Consider the following 8133-nt stretch of genomic DNA (forward strand, 5'->3'; position numbering starts at 1 on the left):
TGTTTACGTCGTCAAGATATCTCACACTTAATAATTTAGACTAAAATACTTATGATATATAGTTAAAGAATGATTGGTATCTTTAATTAGTGATAAGCAAGAATACATAGTATTTAATTATAGATTAGTTTGTCAAAAATGTTATCCATGTTTAGCACATTAGCATGATTAAGAAACATCTTTGAGCAATTTTTAATCTATCCTTGAGTTAATGTCGAATCACGTGAGTGTCTAAATTATGGTCTATATTTTATTTTCCTTATTTTTAAAAATTGTTTTGAATTTAAGACGTTTCAAAGGTTTTTAAGGAAATTATTTTCACTTGTAAATATTATTGAGCGTTTAATTTCAACACTTTTGCATTATTCATGAAAACTTTCTTTAAATCATTATTTAAGTTTAGGGGTTACATGATTCATGCTCATGCAAGCTTGATTTGAGTCGCAAGAATTAAAATGAGTTAAAATAAGCAATGCATCTTTTTTATGAGCATTAATCTAATTCTAATGTTATGCATTATTTAAGAAAAATAATTTTTCTATTTTATTTCATGATCTAAAGCAATTGAGATTAGGGATGGCAAAAAAATCCACACCCGCAGATATCCATCCAAACCCGTTTGATTTAGGCGGGGAAAACCCGCTTTGATTGGGGGTGATGATATACACCCGCACTCGCACCCAAACTCGTCATGCAAGTAATATTATATTAATTTTTAAATTTTCTATACATATACATATTAAATATATTTAATATTTTTTTAAATATTAAAAATTATAATCTTATCTCTATAGAAAATAAATTTTTATTTTATTATTATCTAATAATAATTATTTTATTATATTAATTATAATAGATATGATTTTTAAATTTATAATTTTATATATATAAATGGGTGCGGGTGTGGACGGGGAAACCCGAAACCCGTTGTAGGCGGGGATGGAGTTTAAATTTCACACCCGCTATAAAACGAGTATGTGTGCGGATTTTCCCCGATTAGTCAGGTGTGGAGGTGGAGGAGACAAAATCCGCCTCCGCCCCGCCCCGTTGCCATGCCTAATTGAGATTATTGTAAGAAGACAACTCACGCCATCTAAACTAGACCTAGACTTTGACATCAATCAAAACAATTACACTTTCTTCTTCATCCACCCAAAGAGGGGGTTGTTTGGAACCATACTTTTGCTCGATATCACCATTCTCCATTATTTTTTCTCATATATTATTTCAAATTAAATTATTTTTACACATCTCATTTTTTATTCATATTTTTTTGTGATCTTATCTCCCCATAAGCTATACATGTTTAAACTTGATCCAGTTAACGAAAAAAATATGTCGTTGATATACTTTTGGAGAATAAAGAGAAGGATAAGTTGTTTCTCGCTTCATATAATTCAGGGTAATTAGATATTCTTTATCTATATTTTTTTAATTTATGATACTTTATCAGTTGTGTAAATAAATTTGCCAACCAAATTTTTATTGTTGTAGGCAACATTGTGTGTTGTTTGTCATCAATGCCACCTCTGAAAAGAGATAATTTTGGTATATAATTTTGAAAAAGAAATATTTTGGTAATTTTTTTAAAAAATAGGTTATAGAAAAGAAAAAAAAAACCTATTTTGGTCCCTTAAATTACAATATTAGATAATATTAGAAATGATCAAAGTGTATAATATTTGTAATTTAAAGGATCAAAATGTTTAACGTTTGTAATTTAAAGGACTAAAATGGAATGAAAATAATTTGAAGGACTAAAGTGTTTAACTTCGTAACTTAGGAGAACACTATGAAATAAACAAATTTTAAGGGACCAAAATAAAATTTAAAAATAATTTAATAAACTAAAAGTGTAATTTAACTTTTATTTTTTTTATTAGTAAAGATATTGTATTAATCTATTATTTGTTAGTCTTAATTTTTTTCGAGAATAAAAGGTTTTTAATTTTTTCTAATGATACCAATCGAAAACTAATACAATTTAAACGGCAAAAATTGAGATCGGATTGAATCTTTTTAAAAATTGTCATCTTAATGGAACCATTAATATGTTAATTTTTGGATTGAATAATTCTTTTTCAATAATCGATTCAAACTTTACTTCGAACACCCCCCTAATGTGATCCCCAAGACATAGATATATAATATATACACAATTGGACTATAGTTTTCCATTGGGTTAGACGGTTACTTGGGCCAGGACTCAGGGTTTGGTTTGTTGAGAAATCTACCACCCAGCTCCTCACTTTTATCTCCTATCCACTTAAAGTATATGAAAAAAACTATTTTATTCTTATTATTTGATAATCAAAACTTTTGAAATTATTACCATTTTGAAAAAATTCAAAATTTTGAATTTTTTTAAAGATTTTTAGTAAAATTTGCATTTCAAAAGTTGTGTTCATACAATTTGAATTTTTTAAAAAAGTTCTGAAAAAATTACATTTCGTAAGTTTCACATTCATCTAAAGTTTCAGAATTTAATAAAACTTTTGAAAAAAATTGCATTTCAGAAAAAAATTTACAGATTTTTTTTAAAACTTAAAAAAATTACATTTCGGAAGTTGCTCATTCATCAAAAATTTCAATTTAGTTTTGAAACTTTTAGAAAAATTGTTGAAAGTTTCACATTCATGCAAAGTTTCAAATTTTTTAAACATTTGAAAAAATAACATTTCAGAAGTCTCAGATTCATTCAAAGTTTCAATTTTTTTAAATTTTTGGAAAAATTGCATTTCAAAAGTTTTATATTTATTTATATTTTCGAACTTTTTTTGAACTCTTAAATAAATTGCATTCGAAAATTTTACATTTATCCAAAATTTTGAATTTTTTAAAATTTTTCAAAAATTTAATTTTTTCATGTACTTTGTTGGGGGAGAGACAAATGTGAGAGGGTTGATGATAGATTTATATAATTATGGTTTGAACTGAAAAACAATTTCATTCTTAGAATGGATTTCACACACCAACTGTTGTTAATTTCTTGTGTATTTTCCACATAGATGTAATGATATATTCAGATAACTAATTTATTTAAATATTTATAGGTAAGATAAAATTAAGTGTATTTCTTAATTTTTTTGTAGGGTCTTAACTTAACCACCCATTAATATTTCAAATTTATAATTTTCTCATGTTAAATCCACAAACAGTGTATTTTAAATTAATAATCATACAAAAAAATAGCTAAAGATACACCCAAATTTTTTCCACGTACTATGAATTTTATTTTTGAAAATTGTTATTCCCCTGCAAACTAGTTTCAAGTTTTCCAAGAAAAAGAAATTAACAATTAGTTTTCAGAGAGCAAATAAAAAGTTTTGGATTCCAATTTTCTAAATTTTTATTGCATCAAATTCATATGTACCATACTATAGATAAATTTTATAGTATCAAACAAGTATAACGGTCAAACCATACAATTATTTGACTTTTTTTTTATATAATTACTTTTAATTAAAGTCTCACGTACAGCTGATTATGGTGTGTTGAGACTTGAGCCTATAAAAAGAAATGATTTACTTCCTACAAAAGAAAAAATTCATAATTGAATAATTTTTTTTTACTAAAAAAAATATTCATGAATTTAAATTGGTAGAAATTAGATTGATCAATAATAATACAATTCAAATTCGCTAAAACCAAAAAGGATGAATATGAAAATAAACTCACAACATCTTAGGCAATAGCATAAAATGACAACATACTTACAAATACGATGACTTATAAATATGACAAACTTAAAGTGTCCACCATAGAGTTGTAACATTAAAGACACAAAGCTTATTTATTGAATTTACACTAGATCGAAGTTGATATGTCAATCTAAACAAAATAAACATTACAATAAGATGAGAAACCAAAACGTCGCAACAAAACGACGAACAAAAACATTATTACCTTAAAACAACAAATTCACCGAAAACGTGAAAAAAAATTAAATATACGTCGAATTCATTTATTTGTGTAAATGGCCCGTCAACCACTTTTTGGGTGAAAAAAGAAAAAATGAAGCAATCAACCAACCATCATCTTCCCTAATTATATAACTTTTTTTTCAATAAATCACTCATTTTTATTCTTTTGCTTCTTTAACAATCAACCAACCAATCATCTACAAATTAGATACATATCATTATAACTATGAATTAAGTATTGCTACTCACGTGATCAAATACAATACCCTCTTGAGAATTTTCCTTGGCTGTTTTTATAAAATTTAATTTGAATTTTTAAGTGTATCAATTATTTTTTATTTACATATTTCTAATTGATTTACATTTTTTGTTCCTACAATTAATAATAAATATTATAACAAAAACATCAACAAATATTTCTCTTAAATAATAAACTTGTATAACAATATCTATTTTTATTAAATTTAATATTATTATTCACTTTCTTTTAACTCCCGCGATATGGTAAAAATAATCTTATATTTAGGAATGAATATGTATTTTGTATGTAATTACTATTGATACTATTTTTTGGATATATTATAGATATTTTTAGAATTACAACTTTTTGAAAATTTTGAATATTGAAATTAAAATATCGTGGATATTATTAAATCATAAATCTTTTGTAATTATGGGTCTTTTTAAAAAAAATTCAGATAGTGCTATGATTTTTTTTAAAACGCCAATTCTTATTAATATTTAATTGAATAATCTTTGCCATTGAATTAGAGACGAGACTAGTCATATTTTTATGATGAGTCAAATATCAAAAGAATAAATAAAATATACTTTTAAAACTAATATATTAAACTTAACTAATAAAAAAAATAGAAGTGAATAATTACTTATATAAAATGTAAATTAGAGTCAGTCAAAGAAGAAAAAATAACTGACAAAAGTTATTTAAAAATTTGATGCCGATAACCTTTTAAAGAATCAAATTTATCTTTAATTAACCTGTAAAAAATAGACTAATAATATATATTTCAATGTAAACAATTAAATTATTTTCACAGAACTCATCATTAATTTTATTTATGAGTTTTATTTCTACAGTTGTCATTGTTGACAAAACTATCTCTGTAGTTGCTGCATAGTTTAATAAAAAAAAATTTTTTTTATCAATCAAGTAATAATTATTTAGCTCTTTATTTATATTAATTTTTAACAAATAAATTTATTTGAGATAACTAAATATAAAATTAGATTAACTTATTTTAAAAAAATGAAGTAGCCAAAACTACCCTATGGCAAGTTTCCACGTGTCAACATGCTTGGGCATCACTACACTACCCTCCAGCATAGAATTGCTTTGTCCGAAGGTTAAGGACTATATTGGTTCTTTTTTAATTATAGTTAAGTTCTAAATTTTTTCTTTAATTATGCTTATTGAATAAATTGTTTTGGTGTATATTTTTTTTAAGACTCAATTTTCCTTTTTTTTTAATAAACCAAATTGGATTTTGTAATTTTTCTCAAGAATTAAAATAAATCTTCAGTCTAAATTTAAATATTATTTTAGAAAAAATTTGTATAAAATAATATTTTGATAGATACATTAGGAGTTGCCTTTAATCATTTTTTAGAGGAAGTTCCCTCTAATCACGATCTAGATTAAAATTAAATTTAAAATTAATAGTAAAATTAAAATTTGGAAAACAATGTTGTTTTTAAGGTCAAATTTGTAAGTTTGATAAAATTCGTAGTTACTATTAATCTTTTTGTGTTATAAGGCTACAAAATAATTTCTTTCGGCTAAAGATAATTTTTTGGATTGTATTACTTTAACCTTCACAACTATAGGTGTCCAAATTATTTTTTCAAACAAATTTATTTCCTTTGCTTTGTTCATTTGTTATGAAAAAAATTTAGGGTGAGAATAATATCTCATGTGAAGAAGACTTTTAAAAGTCATTGAACACATACTAAATAATTTATATTTGTTTCGTTTCATTTATATCCTCGCAAAAAAAAAAAAATTCCAATATTAATAGTGTCGGTTTGTATGTGTTCCTTGCCTATATATAGCTGTGTATCTATAGTAAAGTTGAATAATTGATTGCATATATATGGAGCATATAAGTTGCTCAAAGAAATATTGGATATTGAAAAAACATATATGAGTAGTCCAAAAATGCTTTTAATGAGGAATCATATATAATGGAAATTGTGTGGTCACAATTACAAATGAAATTATGGAACCACTTGTTAGTTTTAAATTTACTCATTATCTTACACATATAAGGACAAATCTTGGGAACATTACCACCTGCACCACCTCAATGCTGATTAATAATATCATGGCATATACTATACATTACATTTTGATATTTTTTTAGGATTATTTTTTAGTTTTTTTTGGAACCCCACTTTAATTTTACTTTACTTTGTGGGGTCATAATCTATTAAACCTTACAAAAATGATATTGGATTGGAATGCATGAAAGTTAGTGGGGAGCATGGAAGCTTATTTGAAGGGAGGCTTTTATGTTCAAATTGCTTGGATTCTAAGCCATTGAAGTTGATGTTTATAAAGTTTAGAGACCAATTAGTTGAGTTGGTTATATATAAGGTGTACTCTAAGTTGTAAGGTCATATTCTTGTGGCAATCAACATGTTGAAGGAGCAGTAAATAAATGCCCCACTAGAATACATGAATAGAGGTATGATAAATACAACCAATTTTGGAAATTTGATTCCTTATTTAAATTCATTGTTTCAAAAAATTAACATTTTTTCATTAATAATAAAATTAACTATTACCATTTACTTAAAAAAATTGTTGGGTCATTGTGATCATCACAAACTTTTTTCTTCTAAATATAAAGGTTTGAGTTAGATTTTTTATAGTCAGAATTATCTTATATTTAGGTAGTTATGTTATTTCAATAATCCAATCAATCTTAATTAAAAGAATAATACATTAACTTTGCTAAAACAACTTCAAAATAAATATTTAAACTATAAGCCGTGTGATTAAAATCTAATGGTCCAATTCATAATAGTGTAATATATAACTTGAACATATATAGTCAATTTTATAAAAATTGAGTTATGTTGAACCCATATTTTAAGATACGTTGTAAACAGGGACAGATCTTGCACAAAGTATCGGGGCAGTCGAGGAGCGACAAATATTAACTAAAATATTACAATTGAAATTCTTAAAAGTCATATAGTTTTTTTAGAGTTTCACAAAATTTATCCATAGTAGACAAGTTGAAAAAGTTAGAATTATAATTCTCACAAGTTTTATAATTTTCACAAGCCACACAATTTACACAAGTTTTTAGAACTTCACACAATTCAATCAAATAAAATATATCTATTTTACGATTTTCATCTTTGTCGAAAATCTTCTTCTTGAAAAAATGCATCAATTTTCTCGTGTCACTCCTAAAAAAATATACATATTAATTAAAACAATTCACAATTAAAAAAATAATATCACACTATATCATATGTCAACGGTTAACATGTAAAAGTTTGCTAATAGGTAGTAGTTGAGTTGTTAACTAGAGTGTTAGAGTATGTTGAGATTAGTTAGTTTATCCTTCGATGATATTAGATAGTTGTTGTATTGTAAGAGAATGAGAACAAATCAAGCATGTGAGACAAGAGAGGTACATAGGTGGAGAGGGGAGAGACGAGATGCAAGGTCAGTTTCTCAAAACAGATTTGAAGATATTTTAATAATTTATCACTATTATTTTGATAGTATACGGTTATTATATAAAAAAGAATTGATAATATATCGTTATTATATATAATATTTTTTTAATACAGAGATTTCGTATCTCCTGCCCGCTCTCAGAAGATCCGCCATTGACAGTAAGCTAATGGTAAAAGTGAGTTATGTTGAACGCATATTCTAAGATATGTTGTAAGCTAATGATATAACTCATGTGCGGTGAATTGTTTTAATAGTGGATATATTCCTATAGTAACTCATTATTTGACAATAATAATAAAGCCATTGTGATAATGCAAGGCGCCGTTTATGTAAGTTTTATTGAAATTCAAAGGTAAGTCTTATAGGGATTATGAACGGAAGACATGTTAGATATATAATAGAAGTGATTCATATACATAATATTTTAAGGTTTTGGGTGAAAATTTGGTGTCAATATCTCAGTAATTTTAGATGTTTAGTTTGTTGTTGCTCTTT

The sequence above is a fragment of the Cicer arietinum genome, chromosome 7 (genome assembly GCF_000331145.2).
Source record: "Cicer arietinum cultivar CDC Frontier isolate Library 1 chromosome 7, Cicar.CDCFrontier_v2.0, whole genome shotgun sequence".
Lineage (NCBI taxonomy): Eukaryota > Viridiplantae > Streptophyta > Magnoliopsida > Fabales > Fabaceae > Cicer > Cicer arietinum.